Source organism: Agelaius phoeniceus, chromosome 2 (assembly GCF_051311805.1).
Source record: "Agelaius phoeniceus isolate bAgePho1 chromosome 2, bAgePho1.hap1, whole genome shotgun sequence".
In the NCBI taxonomy this organism is placed as follows: domain Eukaryota; kingdom Metazoa; phylum Chordata; class Aves; order Passeriformes; family Icteridae; genus Agelaius; species Agelaius phoeniceus.
Genome location: NC_135266.1, coordinates 14,174,935 through 14,198,117, shown reverse-complemented (window position 1 = coordinate 14,198,117; position 23,183 = coordinate 14,174,935).

Here is a 23,183-nt window from a genome sequence, read left to right as displayed (position 1 = left end):
AGGCAAGTTGAAAACTGTTTTTTTTTTTCTAGTTCCATACCCTCTTCTGGTGCTGTAAGAAAACCCTTAGGACAAGTGCAAAAGGGACTAGGAATTCCCAGGTTTCATGCTTGCAGCCCTGAAGCAACCCTAAGCAGGAATAATCCTCTGCAGAGGTGTCACAAAGATGACAATGGCAAATGGCCACTGTGGCTCCTTAGCAAAAGGAACTGCACTCCACAATGGCAGTAAGTGAATTTTTGCCCTTGCACCCTGAGCTGTTCTATTCCTCAGGCCAGGTTCAGCCCTCCTGACCCCTTGTGACTCTCAGTGCCTCGGGTTTGGTGCCACCTGAGCCCCACCCTCATCCCACAGGGCTCTGTCCTGCCCCCCTTCCTCATCCCCAACCTTCCCAACCTTCCCAACCTTCCCCTTCCCATGTCCCTCTCCACCACACACACACACACACACACACAGAGACACAGACACAGTGACCATTCTGCACACAGGATGAAATCAGTCAGCAGAAGCTCCACTCTTTCAGGGGTATTTTCACAGAGAGTAAGGGACAGATCCTGACACCAGCCCTGTTCCTCACCCAGCTTTCCCTGCCCTAAAGCTCTGCCTGAGCAAGGCAGTCCCCTCTTTCTTGCAAACAGAAAATTGTTTCAGAGAATAGAAATTGTGCACATGTTTTGACAGTGAAAGTTTTAAATGTAAACTCTTAAATTTTAGCAAAGTTATGAAACATATTTGAATACAATTATAAATATTTTTGTAGCCTGGAGTGAGGCTTGATTACCTGGCTGCAATATTTAAGGACAGCTTTTACAAACAAAAATAATATGCATGTGATCTCTGGGTAATCAGACAACCTCAGCTGAAAAAAACAGTAATTAAATGACCACAGGACTCAGTTTAATTCTCTCTGTCAGGTGGCCAGGTCTCTACTATTCAGAGATTAAGTGAATTCTCTCTATAGAATCCTTTCTTTATATCTGGAAGCAAAACCCAAAGCTTTTTAGCAGCACTTCCAATTTATCCCTTCCACTAACAGGCAGCATCCTCTTAAAAATCTTTTGATCTCTACAGTACTAAATTACACAGTCCTAATCCCAAGTGAATCAGATGATTGTGCCTGTCTGTACTGTAGAGGCACTTGGAGACAGCTTCACTCAACACAAGCAGCATCTGCTCTGCAAACATCATACCTGCTATCCACACCTAAAAGTGGCTGTGGCTGACTGACAAGCATTACTCTTGTAACATCAGCCCAGCTGGATAGTGTTCATTTATATAGTCTGTTTTATAGGTATGTGTTTATTTATTACCATTAATAAATAATATAGTAGAATAATATAATGCAATGATAAATTACATAATTGTTTGTTTGTTCAGATAATTAATATATAATCTGTTAGCCCAACTACATCTTTAGGTGTAGATAGAAGTTTGGGACAGCTATAGGCTCTCTGGAGTCATCTGCCACATGCAGTGGGTACAGAGATCATGGATAGCCTTAGCAGGGGGAGGAGGTTCATATGAAAGTGCTGTGTGCATTTTTAGGAATTTTCTCAAATGTGTCAAAGGATTTGAAGAAAGGATGTTATACTGATTCCAAGTGACCCCATCACTGCAGCTGGATGCAAGATGCTGGGTGGTCATAGTGCCTGCTCACAGCTCAGTGTCCTACACCAGCTGGGTGGCAGCATCACCTTTCAAACACAGACAGGCCTGTGTCACTGTCATATTTTCTGGGAAAATCCCTTCACCAGGATTTGCTCCTGGGAAGCTGAGAAGCTGTAGAGAAAATGAAAACAATAATTATCTGATTTGCTTCTCCTGTGTTTTGCTGCTTTGGAATGTGGTTTGGACGTTGTTTACCAACAGGTGCTTGTTTGATTGGTTTCATGTGAATTGTTTTGGCTTAATGACCAATCACCATCAGCTGTGTCAGGGCTCTGGAAGGAGTCATGAGTTTTTAATTAGTATCTTGTTAAGCCTTCTGTAAGTATCCTTTCTCTATTCTTTAGTATTGTTTTAGTATAGCATTCTTTAATATAATATAGAAATATAAAATAATAAACTAGCCTTCTAAGAACATGGAGTCAGATTCATTCCTTCCTGCCACAGGGGACCCCAGTAAATGCCATAGGCCTGGCTTTCCATGTCACAACTGTCTTGCCATTTAGGCCTAACCCTGAGGTCTGGGATGAGAATCCAGCCTGGCAAGGCTCCCAGCCTGCCTCATCACTGTGACAAACCCATCAGCACCCACCTGGCTTAAGACCACGGTGCTCTGGCTGGACCCCTCTCACCTGTAGCTCCAGGTTGCTCCCAGGAGGACAAGGGGAACTTTGGAGCACAGTTCAAGTGGGACATATGTTCATTTGCAAAGTAACGTGCAAGAAGTTTGAGGAGCTGCTGTCTCAGCAGGGAGCTCACTCTCACTCAGCCACAACCTCAGCTGAAGGAGCTCAAACTCCTTAAACAGCTCTGAGCTCTTTCTAGGGCCAGTGCCAGTGCCCTGGGCTGCTTCACACTGGCACTCAGGGCTCCACCACCACAGGCACAGATTTAAAGGACCAATTCCAAGCTCCCTGTGTGTTTCCAGCAGAACTGATCCAACAGGAGCTTGAAGGCATCATCATCCATCCAAGAACCACAGGCTTGGACTGAAAGTCTTGGGAAAGAAAATGTGTGGTCTGGAGCCTGTCCCTGGATTCAGGGGGAAATTGCTGGTGCTCTCCCATGGTTCATGACTGACTGACTGGCTCTGGGAAACATCCCAACAGCCCTGCACTTGCCAAAGTCACTGGGCATGGGAATTAGATTATCTTTAAGGTCCCTTCCAGCCCAAGCCTTTGTATGATTCTATAAAATCTATGAAATATCCTTCATTATATTTTAAATAGAAAGGATATTTCTTTTACACTCTGTATTCTGAGCCTTTGGAGTGCCCTTATCCAGGCTGGTCTCTTTGACAATGGAAGCCTCCTCATAATGCAGTTCAGTAATGTGACTTCAGACAGGGAAGCTTCAAGGAAAACTCCAAAAGCTGCAGCAGAGCTCTCAGAGCTGGCAGCACCAGGAAGGGATCACAGGCAGACTCTGCTTACCCAGGGACACCCTCCTCTCTGCCTGTCAGACCCTTCGTTTTTCTTCCATTTCCACTCCACCATCTCTCATCAAAGTGACAGGTGTGAGACCATGGATCTCAATTAATGTCTGTTAACTGCTTGGATGGAATTTGACAGAATATGAAATGCTATTATTAAATGCACAGAAATAACTAAAGATAGGATAAAGTGCACATGCATAGATATGTAACAATTATATATATATATATATATATATATATATATATTTGCATTATGTTTTTTCTCAAGAAGCCAGTGAAAAGTTATTGACTTTTTATCCCCTTCTGAGATACTTTCTGATTATGTACAGCCTTGACAATTATTCCAATGCTTGTTATATGAAACACCAGTGTGTCTCATATGTAAGCAATATCCTTCCAGAAATAATTATCCTTTTGACATAATGTTATATATATGCTTCTTTGTTTAGGCATCCTGCAGATTAATAAAATCAAGAGCCAGATGCCTTGAGACAAATTAGCCATTTCCTGTCAATAAAATATAATGCAGCACACTTAATTTATAGGAAACACTGGTGCCATTAAATGCTTGGGGCTGCCTGTGCTGCTCATCCCTGTGGCAGCACCATTGCTACTGCAGCCCTACAACCACACAGCATTGGTCCATTAGTATAGAAGCTTTTATCTAAATAAGAGACATTTACAGGCTAAGATGGTTCTGCACCAAAAAGATCCATTTGACTTTGAATTTGCTTAGTCACTCTCCAATTCATTTTTCATCTCCAGGATTCTCTATATTCACTTCTAAAACCAGGTTGTGTTTATGGGCATTTGAATAATGACAGTGCTCTGCAGCTGTTTGGCACTGCTTATGAAATGGCATTTGTGACAGGGAAGATGCCTCTGACAAGACCAAGTCACAGAATCATACAATCATACAATCACTGAGGTTGGAAAAGACCTCTAGGATAATTAAGTCTGCATCTAACCAATCACACTGTTGTTAATAGCTTGAGAGAAGAAATATCTGAAAAAGTTCTTAAAAACCAACCCCTCCTATCATCCTGTATTTTTCTTGTCTATTTCTAACTCATCCAAGGGTTGTTTTCTTCTCTAGACTTTGGTTAAAATACTTTGGTGCCCCAGCCTAGTTTGGGCCAAATTGGTGAGACTCATCTGCAACTAGCACAGTTATTTTTGGAAGACCTGTTGCTGTGCCACAGTTAAGCTGCATTATGTTTTATCATGTTGTTTAACATGCAAAGCATCTGGTATCACCCTCAAATGTTTACCATGTACTCCCCTTTTAAAAACTTGACATTTTTGAGGTTTTTCAAGAAAGACAATAATTCAAGCTCTAAGTGCTAAATAATTAAGAATTAGTCCCCAAAAGCTCACTTTTTGAGTTCTGTGATTTATTGAAGACCTTCTACATTGACAAGGTCAAAACAGAGAAAGAGAAAACACAGGGAACATTTCATGACTTTTCATTTGCTCTGGCATTATTTTACTCTCGAAATTCAGACTTTCAGCAGTCAACATAAAATTTCTGAGAGTTTCTCCAATTCTTCAATGCTGTATTAAAAACCATCTTAATCAGCTGAAGTGATAAGTATGTTGGGACCTGTTCACACAGGACCCTTTCTCTCAGCCTCCACCAAGGAGACAGAAATAACCTCTGCTGGGGTTTCTTCTTTAACATAAAAAATTATAGGGGAATAGGGAAGCATTCACCAATTATTTGTTAAGACAAGGTGGAAGTCCTGAACTGGCTAACTTTAATGGGAACAAAGAAATCTGTTCCTCAGCCAAAGCTTATGATTCTCATGGAGTGCCCAGCCCATTTCCCCTTCCCTTTGATTTATAGCAAACGAATCCATTCCTTGAAACAGACAGATTTTTTGCACTCCCCTCACGAAAAAGCTAAACAACAGAACCAGCCAGCAAAAACAAACAAAAAAATTCCTCTTTTTTAAACAATAGTGACCTTTTCTCAAGAAAATATCAATTTTGATAAAAGTTTATTGTTTCCCCCAGACTTCTGGTGACCAGGGAGGAAAAGGTCAAGTTCCCACTAGAGCATTTTTCATCTGGGCAATGCTGAGAGGTCAGAGAGCTCAGAATGCTGAAGGTGAAGCCCCAAGGTGACCCTGTCAGCCTGAGCACTGCCTGCCACCAGTGATCCAGCCCCAGCCCCTGGCCCCAGGGCCCACACCCACCCCTGGGCTGCCTCCCCTCCTGCCCCAGTGCAGAGCAAACCCACCAAAACACATCCTCACCTATGTCACCCTGACAGAAACCTCAGAGAGCAGAACAGGCTCTCACAAAGCAAAAGACCCTTTTTTATTTGCACAAAACAGAAAGTTCTACTCAGAGCTATGTGGCTCTGCGAGGAAAATTGCATGTTGGGCAAAAAAAAAAAATCTCAGATCTTTTCCATCTATCTGAGCAAGTGACAGCTGTGATTAGATGCACACACTTGGGAAATTACAGCATGTGGCAAGGACAAGGGGCTGTAATCCTTTCAAAAAGGCTTGTGTTCCCAGAGGGGACCCCTCAGACACTCCAGGAGACCCCATCCTTCCCGCAGCTCTGCTCTGTTTTCCCCCTTTAGCCCTCCCCAGATGGGAATCCCCCATCCCCTCCCCACTGCCTTGCAGAGCGTTCCTGTGCCCTGCGATGGAAGCAGCAACAGCAGGAGGCTTCACAGCTCACTGCCCCAGCCCTGCAGCCTGAACACGAGGAGGAAAAGCAGGGACAAAGATTGGAGTGACTTTGAAGGAGCAGGAGGACATGACTGGTAAATTGCAGCAGAATGTGAATTAAAGCAGTTGAGCCTGGTTGGGCACAGAAAGTCTGCCACGTCTCCTGGCCCTGCAAAGCTGCATTGGGCCAACCTGCTTGCAGCTCCTGGAAAGGTTTATTTATAGGCCACCTTTCTCTTTTGTCCATGCACCATTAGGAAGTGCAGAAAACTAAATTACTTGCAGCAAATGGAATTTGGATGGGAAAATGCCTCCTTACATCCCATGGAAAATGAGGTGTCTACCTCAGAAATCTTCTGTTCAACACCTCTGGATCATGCATGAGTGGCATGATCAGTGCTTTGGCTGATAGGGGAGCCTTTTCTGCTCTTTTACATCTGTTTTTTTTTTTGTTCCAAGAGGAAGGAAGGAGCTTAGAAGTGAATTTTAGAAAAATAACTTCAATTTACGTGTGTGAATTCCCTCACTAGAGAACATACTCACACCAGTCAAATCTCACTATAAAGAACTTATTCAACGCAACAGGTTGATTTCAAGAGCCCATTATACAAGGTACAAATGGAAAAAAAATCTGTGTATTTGCTGCATGTTTTCACAGTGTTCAGCTCACTTACAATTAAACTTTCCATTTTAAGGAATATTACAATAGGGTTTTAATTCAACAGCATCTCCAGAAAAAGAGTTACACCTCATATTTCCATATTTATCATGTCAAAGGGTAGAAACAAATGAGCATTGTCACATTCTGACACTGAATAAAATGTCATGAAAGCCAAATTACACACTTAGAATTTACAATTTTTATTCCAGGAGAGAGAGAAACTGTTAAATATATTTAAGGAAAAAGAAGTAAAGCATTCAAAACAATGAAAGAGAGGATCTTTCTTGCTTTATTACCTCTAGAATGCCAACCTCTTCTTTTTAAAAGCCAGGCAGACAAAGACCTGTCATCCAGTATCTTCACAAATTACAGTCCAACCTGTAAATACAAACAGAGCACTTGATATGATCTTCAGGCATTCCTATTTTCTATTTAATACTGTTTCATGCATTCATGTGCTAATAAAGGTTAAACTAGGTGATCCTTCAAGCAGCCCTCTACACTTTATCTGCCAGAGCTATAAAAGCCAAAGAAAATTGGTGCATTTATATTGTGAAAAGAGAAAGACTCGGAGCATTGTAATGAAGTAGGGTATTTCTTCTCGTGTATCATTTCAGCAGCAGTTGTTTACAACAAAAACATTTAGTCAGAACTGGATTTTTATGAGAAATCCTCATGTGTTACTAATCTTCTGCTGACATCAGACTGATTCTCTTGGATCTTTCATTTGCTTCTGGTGAATCACCCTGCTCATAAAACAAATTACCTTGTCCTGACTTGGATTTCCACCTTGATTTTCAGTGTGGCTTCAGGTATATGCAGCAGTTTACCCTTGAGAAAATTCAGCATACTCATGCTAGCACAGTCTTCATCTTAAAATAACACATAACTCCATTGTGCAATGAACAAAATAAAAAATTGGAGGAATTAATTCTAGAACACTTCCAGTATAGAACAGCCTTTTTACCTCAGACTCCAAAACCAGAACCAGATGCATAATTAGGTACAAGATGGGCTGCATAACCACAGACGAGAAGCAGACAAAAGTGTTTATCAAAATATCTCCTTATCCCCTTTGACTTCCCAGCCTTGTCTTCAGCCTTCCTAAGGTATCAATTTCTCCTACTCTATTCTGCAAATACACAAGTCCCCTTTTAACCCTCGCAGTAGTTGGAAATACATCGCATAAAAACCCTTTGTGGAGCCCCACAAAGAACCTTTGGGCAAAATAAGCAGCTGACTAAAATCACCTTTTCAGATCTCCACATCCCTCAAAAGTTCAGAGCAAGGTCCTGAACACAAATGGTTGCTTTGGCTGAGAGCTGGCAGATTTGGGTTACAAGATGAGGAAAAGGTGTAATGAAAACCTTTGTCACGCAGACAAAAAAGATTGCCCCATAATGAAAGCCAAAGAAACACATGGATATAGAAGCTGGGTTTAGCAAAATTGCTTCCATGGTTTCACCAAAGAGCTGAGATAAACATGAACAGGCAAATCTTGATGCACCCACTCATTGGGCTAGAGAACAAATTATCATTACAGAATAAATGGCATTCTCCTTTGGGCAGAGCTGATAAACAACAATCTAGAGAGAAGGGAAAAAAGCAAGAATATCCCTTGCAAAGGAATTACAATAAAAAGCCCATGTGTTACTATAATGTTTCACGATCACACAGGATGAGCCAACACCAATTAAAGGCCAAACTCTGCTCTGGAACTACAAGCTCATCTCCCATTTGCAGCAGCAATGATAGAGGCAGCAAATTTTGGCCATGACCTCGTCTTTTATTAACATCCTAGGTGCCAGAAGGCAGATTTACAAAGGCATTTTTTGAGATAAAATTGCATATGGGCCCGTTGACACAAATACAGGGATTTGCAGAAAATCCTCTGGGATGCCTGAAGTGACTTTTTTAATTTTTAATCACAAACAAATGAGTCATGTTAGAAAGAGTACACAGAAAGAGAACTACTACCATGACCATAAGCACTGATTGTTTTAAAAAACCTAAATTAAGCTTGGCAATTCTAGCACTTGAAGTTTCTTTTCTCTGTTATTTGTATGCAAACACATGGTCTGACAAAGCACCTCCAAAATTATGACATAGATTTAAACAAAAAAAATAAAAACTGTGCACATTTTTAGAAATACCCACTATGGTGCAGTAAAATTCTTTCATTATTTTCCCATCTTTTCATTTTAACCGGATAAATGTACACATTAAGCCCTTCTCTCAATAAATTTTTTATAATCAAGTGGAATCTGATTTTTCCCAACATTGTTATTCTCAACTGCTTCCTTCCTTTTCCAAAGGCATTTTTTGACTTAAGTTACTTTTTTTACATTTGAAATGGAGCAACTGAAATTGGAATTGAGCAAAGCATTTCATTTCCTTAGATCAAGAGATTCTTAGGATTTTCCAGAAATGCCTTAATTATTTTGGGAGAAAAACGTTAGCTTTCCTTAGTAACTCAGAGCAGGTCCTTCCCTGTATGGCAGGCTTCTTTAGCCTAAAATAGCAGCTCATCTTTTAAAATATTGAGTTATGCTCTGTGAACAATGTATTTTGTCACATCATGCTGCTTTTTGTGGTTTTTTTTTTCCCTGAAATGTCTTCCTTGAATATTTTTTAATATAAGTTGGTAAAATATAGATTATCTAAAGTCTACCATTGTTTGCATCATCCTCCTCCATTTACTGTAATCTACAGACCTCAAGACCATGGATTTGACAGCAGTGCCACCATCCAAGGCACTCACAAAAAAACAAACACCACGGCTATGGCAAGATCCTGAACTCATGTGCTAGAGGGTTTCTGCATTTCACAGTTATTGTTCTTTGTTTTGAGGGGGTGCCTACAGTTCTCAGCAGCAAAGTGATCCCTCCTAGATATCAGGTCATGTGTAATGAAAACTAAAAGGGACAATGAAAATAATAACTTGTTGATTGGTCATTTTCTCCCAGTTGTCATTTATGTCCTCACCATGCCTTCATTTCTGTTTCCAAGTTAATGTTTTTTAATTTTGACCAAGCTCGTGCTGAAATTTAACACAAAGCTATTTAAAATACTTAAGGTCCAATCTAACTCCTATTCAAGTAGATTGAAGGAAAGATGGATTTTATTTCTTTATTTCAGAATAGAAAATATTCCTGTATTTCTGCTAAGACAAAGGCCAGTGCAGGACATCAAACTGCTGGATTCCATCATGCCAGAAGCATTTCCCACACATGTCTTAACAACATGAGATCCAGATGAAAACAAAAGCCTTTTTCCCAAGCAACAGCACCACCCCAGTCCTGTCCCAAGCCCCTCCTCACTCCTTCCTGAGCTGGGACAATTGTTCAAAGTCTTTTCCAAAATTTTTCAATTTACTTTCCTTATATTTACTGCCCAGTTTATACTGGCAATGAAGCCAGCCAAGGCATTCCTTTTTGTCTTGAGCAGAACAAGGTGGATTTTTTTTGTAAATCATTTTTACATATACAATATTCATAGTCCTAGAGATGAGCTAAAAAATCTACTGTAAGGACTGAGCAGCTGTTCTTAAACAAACTTGCTTGATTTTATTGCTGGTGTTTTATTTTTCCTTTTTCTCTCCTCTCTTGTTGTCTCTGTCACCAGTACCAACCATTTTCATCCCTGACATCAGACTGTAATTTATGGAAGTTCTTGCTCTATGGTTTAAAAAACTATTTTAATGACCTCCATTAATTCAAATACATCTTCAAATCTTTGTGCTATAGCTGCTGAGGCAAGCAGGAGTCTCAAAATATCTGTGAAAAGTATTTATTAAAAATTTTACATCTAAAAAGACTATCTAAGAAATCTTTTCACAGGCTTTGATTCCATGAAGTTGCCATGATCTTCCTCCAAAACCAGACAGACAAAAATAAAAGCCACTTTGAGGAAAATGAAAAAAAATTATAATACAGAAAATACTACCCTGAAGCAGAGTTCACATCTCAATGAAGAAGAAACTCAAGGACTTCATGTTTGTTGTAGACCTTGACGTAAAAATGCACATCTCTAGTGGGATGAAGGATGGTAGTGCAGAGCTCGAGACAGAAACAGGGCAGCACCTGAACCCTTTGTTTAAGTGTAGAATCATCATACAATCATTAAGGCTGGAAAAGACCTCTAAGATCCTGGAGTCCAACCATCCAGCTGTGGGGCACAGGAGAGGTGTCCTTTGAGATACAACAGCTGTTTGTGTCCTCTTGCATCAAAAATATTACACTGTCCCACGCCATGAGTTTGCAAACCACGTATCCCTGCATGTGAAGGGCAATGTGGAGCCAGACTCGTGTGAAGCAGGAGCAAGAAGCCCACAGGACAAGTATTCCTCTAATGTGGCCTCCCTGCATCACCAGAACAGCTTCTGCTGACTCCCAACCCTAAAAGCAGGACCCAGGAAAGGCACAGAAGGGGTGGGAGGCAGGGGCATGAGGAAGCTCAGCTCCCAGAGCAAGCCAAAGCATCCAGGGAGACCAGGACAGGAGACCAGGGAGGGCTGAGCCCTCCTCCTGTGCCGCCTCTGTGTGCTCACTGAAGGAAATCCAGTGCTCACATCTGCCTGCAGCACAGCCTTCCCTGGGCTCCCACTGCCACACAGCAGCCTCTGCTCTGCCCCTTGCACAGCTCTGCAAAGCCTCCTCTGAAACAATGAAGTACAAGGAAGTGTAACTCTAAGTTCTGTCTGTAACTTACACTGAGCTGTTATAAAAGGAGGAACATTGCCCAGATTATATATGTTACATGAGTAAATGAGGAATATGAATGAGTGAGAGCTATTCATCTCAATGAGCACTTCTCTCCTGCAGAGTGTTACAAAGCCACAGGATGTCCCCAAGTTTCAGAATTTGCATTCCCACCTTTGAGTTGGATGAAAAACTCACAAAAGCATATGTATCTAGATAGCTCCTTCACCACCCTGCCTCTCAGGGGAATTCTGTGCGTTGAATATTCAGGAGAGAAAATGCAAAAGGCTGTACCATGAATGCTTACCAATAATAATTGCTATTTAAACAGCCATTTTCTCCTGCAAAAAAAAAGCTTTACTGGGCACCTACTATCACCCCTCTGAATGAGGGAAAGCCAAAGATCTTTCAAATAAGTAGATGGGGAGCAGTGGGGTAGCAACTGAAACCATTTCCATTGCCTAAGGCTGTGTCTGTATTGCAATTAAAAGATGTATGTGGAGAAAAACACTTAGAGCTGAGGACCTAATGCCACATTATTTAAAAAAAACAGGGAGGATGGAGAGTGGGGATGTATTCAGGCATGGTCTAGTCTGATCTGATGTGCTGGATTAGCAATGGGAGCACTGGTCTCCATCCAGGAGGAGCTGAGTTCATGAGCTCTGAGGAACTCAGTACCACAAACCAAACGAACTTAGTGTGAGCAACTGGAAGAGCTGCTTCAAAATGCATTCAGATCTGAATAAAACCACAAATGTAAATGCACACTTCTTCATCCTGTTCCTCTGTACCTTTGAAAACACTGAAATAAGTCATGCACAAAGGCACAACTCAAGGAGAAGTAAGATTGCACAGTCATTTCTCTTTTGCCCAAGCTTCCATGCCTTTCATGTTGCTCTGATAATAAAGGCAACAAAAGTCTGAAGCAGAACTATTCAACTAAACTACACTCCATTGCCTGGTTCTAAATAAAGGAATTTCAAGTTTTCTACCTTACCTACTATGCTATTCTAAGACAAAGATTTCTATAATTTTAAAGGTTTGTTGGGATATTTTTCCTCTGCATTAATGAGATTTTTTTCTCCATCTGAGAATTTAACACTTTTCTCACAATCACCACTCCACCTCCAGTTTCTTTAACACACCTGTTTCTGCACAGCAGACAAGAATGAGCTGGTTTTTTTAGGCAGTGTCTTCCCAGTGAGCTGCTGCCACTGCAGTGCTGAGCACCTCTCACAGCAACACCCAACTCTTCTTTCTGAACCTTCAGTGCCAAAGCTGCATGTTGATTTTGCTGCACCAGAATTCCATTCAGCAGAATTCATTGCTGCACCAGAAGCATCCTTCCTGCAGAATTAACAGGAATACCTCTGGGCCAGTGCAGGAACCATAACAAAAGCAGGCAGAATTGCAGCCTCTCTCTTTCTCCCAGGTTATTTGTGAGGGCAGCTGCTTTTTTTAGCATATTTCTTAAACTGGAAATTATTTTTCTAAAAAAAGAAACACACACAAAAAACCTGACCACTCATTTTTCAGTTCTGGTGCTAAGAGAAACACCATTTCTTTCAGGTACAGGGAGGGTAAATTGCAGCTTTAAACCAAAGTGATCTTTTTCTGACAAACACATATGATTTTTTTTTTCTGAAACTTCTCTCCTGCCCTTCCACATGCCCAGACTGGAGAACACACAGTGGGTACAGAAACTCCTCCCTGCCAGGAAAGCCAAACCATGAGCAGACACCTCTGGGAGTGAGCTCTGGGCAGGAAACAAGCCCAGTGAAAGCTGCTTAGAAACCACACCCGGGATGCTCTGCAACTGCTCCCATTCCCCTGGGACTGTGCCCTTACAGAGGCAGCTCCTCAGTGGCTCTTCCCTTCCCAAAGGCACTGTGGCTCTTCCCTTCCCAATGGCACTGTGGCTCTTTCTTCCCTTTCCAAAGCCACTGTGGCACTTCCCTTCCCAATGGCACTGTGGCTCTTTCTTCCCTTTCCAAAGCCACTGTGGCTCTTCCCTTACAAAGGCACTGTGGCCCCAGCCTCAAGCCCTGCTTTGGTGTGGGCAGCTCCTTCCCCCTGGACTGGGACATGGCTCTCTCCTGGGTTTGAAATTAAACCATCTGTCTATCAGGTCTCCCAAGACCCAGGCAACACCAGAAGATGCCCAAATCACCAAAATTTTCACACCTGGCTGGGTTAGGAAGTTAGGTGGAGAGCAGAGCAGCATTTCATCTGGGAGCCCAAGGAAGGGACAGGTTTGGCCCCACTGTGAAAGCAGCAAAGAATTCACACTGCCCTGTGACCAGATCTTTCCATGATGCCAACCTGAGCTTTGTGAAGGAGTGGGGAACATCTTCACCACCTTCACATGATCCCACCTCAGGATCTTAGATCTAAATTCACTATGCTTAAAAAAAATACCTGTTTTATGCGATTGGTCTGTTTCTGCTCCTTGGTGATGTTCATGACAGCAACACAGCAGAAATATAGCACATGCCCTTAATTTAGTCCCCGTAAAGCTCTCCTGTTACTGCTTAATGCAATCAATTACTGAGTAATCTGAACTGTTCCCACAAAATGAGCAGAAATTGGCATCGAAGCCAGGACAATGCAAGTGGTGGTGTTAATTCCCAACCATCTATTGTAATGCAGTATTCATTGGAGAGGTTTCTCTCCTGGTAAATTTTAGAAGCTCTTTACACAAATGACTGCTTTCCTTTCACGTAGAGCAACAGGGAATGTCTTTTTAGCACTAAAATTACACAAAACATACTATGCATAGATGTACACAAGCTGAACTGAACAAACAGTATCTATAGAAATTCTGGACTCATTTGCTTTGGTGGATATTATAAATACTGTATTTAGGTAAAGTCCATTTACAAAAATACATGACACATCTATTTATATGTGTATATATATGTATACATATACACACACATCCCTTCAGTGCAGAGAATTCCTTTAAAAAGTGTTCAGAACTCCACTGTGCATTAACTGCAAAATAATCCACACGCAGTGTTGCCGATGACAAGCAGCAGAGGGGGAACGCTGTGCACTATTCCAGGGCTAGGTGAGGCAGCAGCGCGGGAGCCCTGCCCTCCTGCTCCGGGGAAGGAGGGAGGGCAGGAGGGAGGGCAGGAGGGAGGGACCGGGGATGCTGGGGAAGCTGCGCGGCCGCGCTCCTGCGCTCCCTCTGCCTCTCGCCCTCTCCAGGCTTTTCCTTCTCACACTGCCGCAGAGCTTTCCAAATGAAGAAGCTGTTTCCATGACACCAAACCCTTAATTTGAAGCATACATATAAACAGCCTATGATTGGGATCACAATGCACCATTTCTTATTTATTTTATTCTTTTGTTTTGGTTCTGCTTTGGACAGACAGGCAGTTCTTATGAAATGCCACATAAAAATCGCTGGTTGTAAACAGCAAGCAGTTTCACCTTCAGTGTTTTACAAATACCTTGATTTCTCTATTAAATTTCTTGTCATGTTTAATAAACCTAAGAAGCAGACTAGTTGGCTAATCAGAGTGCTTTGTGGTTTTGCTTCATACTTGTAGCCAGACACATCCCCGTGGTGCTTTGTTCTTTTGGTGAGGTCTTAGCTTAGTACATCCTTTCTCCTCACTATTTACTTTTCATTAAAAGCTATTTTTTGGTCACTCTCTTCCCCAGAACAATGTTTTATAGCTTTCTATCATGGCAAACTTACAACAATAAACTACAAATGTAAGTATTCTCTTTTTTTTAATTTATCTAATTTTTTTATCAATTTATCTAAAGATAAGTAAAAGAACATTCTTCTTGAAAAAAGAAAAAAACTGTAAGAAAATATGTGCCACATTAAGAAAGACAGTCTTAAACTTATATTGAACTTATATGCCATCAGTGGAACACACCCTATAAGCAAACTTTTTTTAAAATTCCTTTATTGTACCTTCTTAATCACAAGATCAAGATTTATTTTTCCTTCTCGAGAGAAACTTCAATCAAAATATTCTCCAGTTAAAACACTGTAAATTTGTTTGATTCCCAGTGAAATGGAATCAGAAGGTAAAGATGGCAGGAGGATTGAGGTTTTGTGCATCCACAGCACCCCCTCTCACCAACTCCTGCTGCCAGTGAACTGCAGTGGCAGGAGCACCATGCCATAGCAGCTCAGTTTGATTCACACCCTCAGCTTTATGAACAAGTCTGAGACACCTCCAGGGTGCACACCCACACAGCTGCTCAGCCAGAGGCAGGCAGGGCAGGGATGTGCTGAGTGCCTGATTCCCACTGCTCCCCCTGCCAGGCAGCTGCCCACGGGATGTGCTGCCCCCAGCTCCCTCCTCAAACACAGCAGCTCCTGCCCCACTGCTGCAGGCAGGAATTACAGGCAGGAATCACAGGGAGGAATCACAGGTAGGAACTCCCAGGTAGCAATTACAAGCAGGAATTACAGGCAGGAATCACAGGGAGGAATCACAGGGGGGAATCATGGGCAGGTAGGAAAGAGTAAAAGTAGGAATCACAGGTAGGAATTACAGGTAGGAACTGCAGACAGGTAGGAATTGCAGGTAGGAATCACAGGTAGGAATTGCAGGTAGGAATTACAGGCAGGAATTACAGGCAGGTAGGAAAGAGTAAAGGTAGGAATCACAGGCAGGAACCACAGGCAGAAATTCCAGGCAGGAATTCCAGGTAGGTAGGAATCACAAGTAAGGCTTCCAGGCAGGAATTATGCCTTGCTGCAATTCCCGTGCCACTCCCTGAGTGCGCAGGGGGACACGGGAAGGTGGCACATTTCCATCTGGCCATCACTCCATGCTCACTGTGGAGAGCAGCTTGTGCCTTTGGGCCAGATGTTTCACTGCCCTGGAAGACAGGAAGCAACAAACAGTGGGAGCAGCTTTTCAGTAAGGAGGCCTGGAGACCCACCCTGAAACCAACACACAAAACACAGCCCTAAATGCAATCACTTACAAGTGATTTGATGTAACAGAAAATCAGCACCATCCCTTTTCCTACCCCCAGATTATCCAAAAATTCCTGCACAGAAAGGAAAGGAGAAAATTCCATGGCTTTATAGGACAAGTCAACAACTGATATACTTGCAAGCAGAGTGATATATTAGGGTAAAGGTTGCAGGGGGATTTCAGAATTGGAGCAATAGGTTGTTTTATTGATATCTTTTCCCCATCCATGGAGGCTTTCTTATGACATAGACTTTTCCCCAAAAACAGCCTGTTCCAAAGGCCAAGGAAGGCAGAAGGACTCCCTGTGCTGGAGACACCAGGTGTCCCACCAGTTAAATGTGCTGCACATAAACATGAGCACGTGGCTGTACTATCCCTGAAGGACACATCCACAGAGACTTGTAGGAAGAAAAAGATGAGTAAAGCCTGAAATCCCATAAATAGCAGGAAACACTCGAGATGTAGAAATGCAAAACACAAGAGCAACCAGCAAAGCCTTGGACATTGAACCCAGAGTTGAAGGGGCTAAGGCTTCTAGGTGACCACAGGAGCTCATGCCTGGGGTACCCCCTTCTTCTGTGTGCAACTTCAGCCAGGCATGATCTCCCCTCCATGTGAGAGCACACAAGAGCCAGGCTCCAGCCTGTTCCGTGCAGGTTTCCTCTGCAAACCTCAAGCAAGTTTTTCAGTCATCTGTCAGGGAGGAACAGCAGCAGGGCCACACATCACAGGGACAGGGTGGAGACAAATACATGGGAGCACATATGAGACTGCAGCAGCAGGTGCTAACAGAGATGAAAAACCCTGAGAGAAGAAGCAGGTCTGGGGTTTGCAGCACAAAAGAGCTTCCTTACCTTCAGGAAATCCTCGTGCAACAAGAGCATCCAGCCTGGAAGGTGATGTGTGATCCAAGGTCTGTTGAGGAGTCTGGACATCAAGGATTGTGCTCACAGCTTTTCCATCACCTGTGGAGAGCCCAACAGACTCTAAAAACAATTTGGGATGTGACAAGGAAATGAGATAATGATGCATTTTCAAGTCAGTCATAGGAGAGAGATGGGGTTCCTAAGGAAGGACAAAGCCACTTACTGGATCACACTGACAGGGTGACACCAGAGACAAGTGATTTGAACCAAAGGAAAGGCTTTTTCAATTTTAGTGTGGAGTTTATACCATTAGGACACTGCTGTTCTGTGTGTTATTCTCAGAGCTATTCATGCATCTCTATCTTTTAGTTGAATTATATTTTTTTCCCTTTAATAAACTTGCTTATTCAGTCTCACTATCACACCAAAGGACTAATTTGGATTTAATTTATCTCTCTCTGCGTACTTGCCATAGCTGTTGCTTTTTTTACTTTTTCTCCCCTATCTGCCAGTCTTTTTAATTCTCTGTCTTTTGTGTGAGCCTTGTAGGGCAAGGATCATACCTACTGCTATTTTTAGAAACCATCTACAGGGAATAAATTATGGTAATTATGTCCAGCAGAATTAGATTGTAGTGACTGCTAGACATGGAATAGCCACTGTCAGAGAGCATCAGAACAAGATCTGGTTTTGCCCTCAAGTAAGGAAGAAACAAGGAAGATGCACTACCAAAATCAGTATTATGAGAGTGCCTCTAATCTCTGGAAAAGTACATGGTGAATGCTGCCTACAGCCAGGGAATCACAGAGAGAGCCAGGCATTTGAGCTTTACCACAGAAAGGATATAATTAGCAACTGCTGAATTTAAAATTGAATTCTACTAAAGTTCCCATTTGAAGCTACACTTATTCCCTTGCTCAAGGCTTTGGGGGTGGCTAAAAGGGTGGGAAAAAACTTTGAATGCAATCTTCATTTTACACATTTCTGATATTTCAAATGTTTCAAAATTATTAATGTGCTACACTTGCCCTCAGTCCAAGTGGTGGCTTAGCTAATATCAGTTTATGAAAAATTTGGAAATATGAAAATAGTATTTTTCCATATAATTCAGCTAAAATCTGTTTATTTATGTAGCAGAAAAAATGGTCAAACATTTTAACATGAAATTAAGTGTGTGGCATAGACCTCCCAGAGGAAAAGACTTGTGTGAAGGTGCTCAGTTTAGTAGCTCTGAGGTGAGGGATGCCAATGCTGACACAGCTGCCCTCCTGACTCAGACACTTGAGGCTCTGTTGGTGTCTTGATGCTCCAGAGCTGAGGTGGTTTCAGGAGACAAGGTGCAGGCTGAGTTTCCCTTCAAGCATTTTTCCTCTTCTGCTGCCTCTATCAGTGTTCAAAGGTGGCCTGAGGAGGGAAAGAAATGGTCCTTGTACCCTTTTCTTGCTGCTTCTTGGTGGGTTAGACACATCTGCAAGAGCTGGGAGCCTGGCTTGTTTGGGTTTCCTGGCTTTTCCTATGAAGAATTCAGGTTCTGTGTCTTGTTTGAGGGGCAGTCATTGGCAACCAGAGCCATGAAAGTCCTGCTGACTCCTCTCTGGACTCAGGAGCTGCCACAGCTCCAAAGAAGACTCACCTGGCACCCAGAGCAGGTCTACATGTGTGAAAAACAGGTTGTTCTGAATGTGGTTCACCTTTTTGTCTAACTGATGTAACCATGTCTATGTTAATGTGGATTAACATATCCATATTCATCATCCTGTAAAAAGTATAAATTGCAGAGCTTCACAGACTTTTACTACAGTGGGTTTGTTTCTGTGGGCTCTCTTCCCAGGTGGATATTCCTGATTTAAGGAACTAGTTTCCATAAAAAGGCACTATTTTTTTCCAGTAACAAACCACCCTGCCAGTGTAAGAGGAAACCAGAACACACCAAATATTTTTCTCCATGCTGACAATCATGACACACAGGTGATATGATTGATGAAGCATCAGGAGAGCAGAGGGGAATAGACATTTTGGACACCTGCCAGGTCTTCCTTTAGGCTGTGAGCCTGCCTTGGGGCAGTTTTATTTCTTCTCCAGCAGCACATGATCCCAGAGCAGCAGAGTTCCTCCTCTGTGCCTTCCTCTGAAGGAACTCAGGGCAGAGCAGCAACCACCTGGAATCCTCCCTGAGAAGCTGCCAATATCTCCCTAAAACCTGAAAGTTTCTAAATAGGCATCAGAACAGATGGGGAGATGCATCCCTTTTTAAGTCAGGATTTACATTTTCTTGCATTCACATTGCAAATGTTTTGTTGAAACCAACTCTTTTGGGATTCCTGTGATGATTGAAATAAAGAGAGAGGATTTCAGGCAACACCTGACTGTTGAATTCAGGGGCCTAAGACCCTTAGTCTTCAAAAGGTCAGCACCTTCCCCTGTGAATCTGTGACTGATTGCAGGTATTAACATCTCCTCAACCACATAAATAGCCTTGAGTAAGGAAGGATTTCAGAACATTAACCTCAGTAATTAGTCTCCTGTATCACCTGCCTTAAAGGACATACGCTGAGAAGAAGGCAACAAAAGCATATGAAGAAGTTAATCCTTTTTCCTATACCTTTTCTTGTTTCCCCAGGCTGGCCCTAAGGAGGACAGAAGCTTCACCCTGATAGCTGGAAAGGCTCCTATGGTTGAGCTTTTGGGCATCTACTCTTTTCCCTCTCTCAAGGAGGAGCTGGTTTTGTACACTTGTGTAAAGTGTTGTAGATGTTTCTCTCAAGGTCATTTGGCTGAAATTGCCCCCAGTGTTTCCTTTCCTTATTCCAATGTGCTTTCACAATAGTTTTGTGTAGATCTGGCAAAGCCAAGCAGTTTGGATAGCTCACCCAGCTGCCCATGCTCATCACTGGCATGGGGAAGCCACCATGACATCTACAAGATACCTACCACAAAGATTTCTTTTTACCTTATTTGTTACTGTCAGGATTGGTGAGTAGTTTGGAGGAAAGCAGCCAAGGCTGCAGAGTTCAATTAAAACTCCCCCATTTAATGACAACCCTTTACCAATCACAGATTTCTGAATCACTCTGTTCATTCTGTCTTAATCCATCTTCTGGCCTCACATCACCCCAGCTAAAAAAGCCTGTCTTGAATATGAACAACACATATAACCAACCCACACATCTTGCCTAACACCATGATTTGCACATGGGGGTAAGGAGCTGAAAGAAACAAGAGGTGCAGTTGATAAGACAGCAGCACCATCCCTGTGCTGTGCACTCAAACTTCACAAACACTCCCATTGGAAAAGAAATCCCTGAGGTGCCATCATGTGGGGAGCCCACAGCTCAGGCTCTGTGAGAAAACAGTGGGGAAACCTCTTGTCTTCCAGGAGCTGATATGTGGGACTCACATCCCCCCTGAACAGAGATTGAGGTTTCTCAACATTCTCCTGAGAAAGGCTGTGAGAGAAGCAGAGAAAAGAATGATCAAAACAATTCTTATCTCATTTGCTGCTCCTGTGTTTGTGCCCATGTGGAATGTGTTCTGGAGATTGTTTACCCAAGGTGATTGCTTGATTGGGTTCTGGTGATGGTGTTTTGGATTCATTGACCAGTTGGATCCACGTGTCTGTGTGTGTGTCAGGACTCTGGGGCAGAGAGTCATGGGTTTTCTTGTTAGTTAGAGTTAGTCAGTGATAGCTCTTGTTAGTGTAATATAGTTATAGTATAATATAGTATAATAAAGTAATTAATTAGCCTTCTGATATCATGGAGTTCTGCCCGTCATTCTTCCCACTCACTGGGCTCCCTAACTCCGAAACTGAAACAGTGTCACTGTTCCAGAGCTGTGGAGTGAGTGAGCAGCACCAACTGCCTTTTCACTCTATGAAACCATATGTCTTTTTAATTTGAAAAAAGATTGGCTGATTGAGACCATTTATATCTGTATTTCCTATGGGAATTTAAATAGCAAAACATGAGCTAAAGATATCAATAATAATAATAATAATAAAAAACAGGCCTCTGACCATAGCATCCTAAACTCTGGCATTATAGCAACCTGCTTAGAAGTTTCCACACCTACAGAATTCTAGTCCTAGCCCAGTTCTTGGGACTGCTCTATTCCACTTTTAAAAGCAAACCCATCAATTATCTGGATATTGAAGGAGTGAAGGATAAACTTGAACAAGTTACATGAACATTTTAATTAAAGCACATCTTGACAGAAGATCAAGAAGAGAATAGTAAGTTAACATCCATAAAAAATGTGTTGAGACAGCTCTGATGTATTTTCCAGTTGTAGAAAAGGTAATTGGATGAAATGAAGGGGAAACAAATTCAATGTGATAAATGTAATAGATATTTATTGCTACAAAGGATTAGCTAGAATTACCTTCAAGCACAGTGTTGATGCTGGATATGATAATTTGATAGGGAGAAACTGCCTTTCACTTTCGTACTATATCAACTTCTTTTATTATGACGTATCATAAAGGGGAGAAAAAAATCCCATTATGGATTTGCTGGCCTGTGGGATAACCTTGAAATTGTGTCACTGAATTTCCATGTCTTTTTTTTTAGACCTCCAGTATGGAACCAAAATAGTCGTGATAGTACCTGGAAGATTAGAATATGAGTAAATACAGAGTGTGACCCTTTCTTGCCACAGAGAAAATCCCTGCGACCTCCACTCATTGGGAGTCAAGGCACAAATGAAAGTGCCTAAAGGGAGAAGAAAAAAATCTTACCCAGGAAGATAACAAAACTTTCTCAGCCATGAGCATGCCTTATTGAGTGAGAAAGTGTTACTCTAAACTAGCACTCCATTCATCCTGTGTGTATGTAAATAGGGGTGATATATTCATTTCACATCTGTACTGGCTCCCTGCCACAGGATGTGATGAAGCACATGATGGATTTTGCCTTCCCAATAATGACTCTGCCTTACCAATAATGACTCACGTGCCACCTACAGTAAACTAAGCAGAGAAGGGTGGCACAATAACTACAAATACAGAACAAATGTGTGCTTTTTTATCATTTCTGTCTTTTTGTAACCATCCTCTTCTGTTTTCCTTCAAGAAAATAAACTAAACCAAAGTCACAGTTTTCCCTGAACAAGGAGTGCTATAAATGTTACAAACAGGTAGTGTTATAAACAAATGTTATAAAGGAGTGTTATAAAGAGTTGAGAACTCCTATTTTATCTGCAAAACAGACATGCTGACATCTACAGCATTACAAAGCAAATGGATTATTTCTAGACTGCAGGTTGTGCAGAGGTGGGACCTGTGTCTGTAACACTGTTCTTAGCACAGTAGTGTTGCTACTAAAATATTAATAACAAATTATATACATAGCCTGAAGGGTGGGATCTTTTGCTTAAACTCAAAAAACCCCACTAAACAAGGGTATGGCACCCTCAGACACATTCACTCCAAATTGTTCTAACTCAGTATTGACATTTTCTCCATTATCCATCACATCCATGAGATTTTAATATAATTATTTCAGAACATTTCTCAGCTCTTGTCTGCTCTTGGAAATATACCAAAATAGCTACAATTATTCTGAGATGGTTTATTTCAATATAAATCCCAACGCGGACACTCTTATTCCAAAATAAGGGTTCTTATTTCCAATTTAATTTAATCTAGTTCTAAAATATCCTCCTGGGATCTTATTCTGGAATAGTTATTTTGGTACATTTCCAAATGTAGGCAAGCCCAAAGTCAGGGATTGGAGACTGGAGTTTGTTGAAGAGAAAACTCTGTTTCCACTTGAAAAAAAAAAAAAATCCAAAGCAATAAGCTTAAGAAATTCATCCCTTTCAGAAATGCAAGCCCTTACACAAAAAGGGTAGAGATCCTATTTCAAGAATAGCAGTTCGCTACCTCTGCATGTGTAGATACCAATTAATGTTTCATCAAAGGAGTCACTCACAGAGCTCCTCCACCCCTTTTTTTTTTCATCTAAACATATACTGTCAAAGCAAAAGAGAAAAAAAATAAGAGTCAGAAACTAAACCAAGAAAATAATCTAGCTCAAGAAGCCTTCTGATCCTGAGAAAAGGGAAATGTAAAAACCTCCACTAGCTGAGCCAAACATTTCCATCAGTTGTTAATTTTACACAGAAGGTGTTTGCATGCTGAATGCTAGGCTGCACACAAAACCTGCAATAGGCAAGCCTTAAGAGAAGTACAACAAAGTTATGAACCTATGTAGGGAAA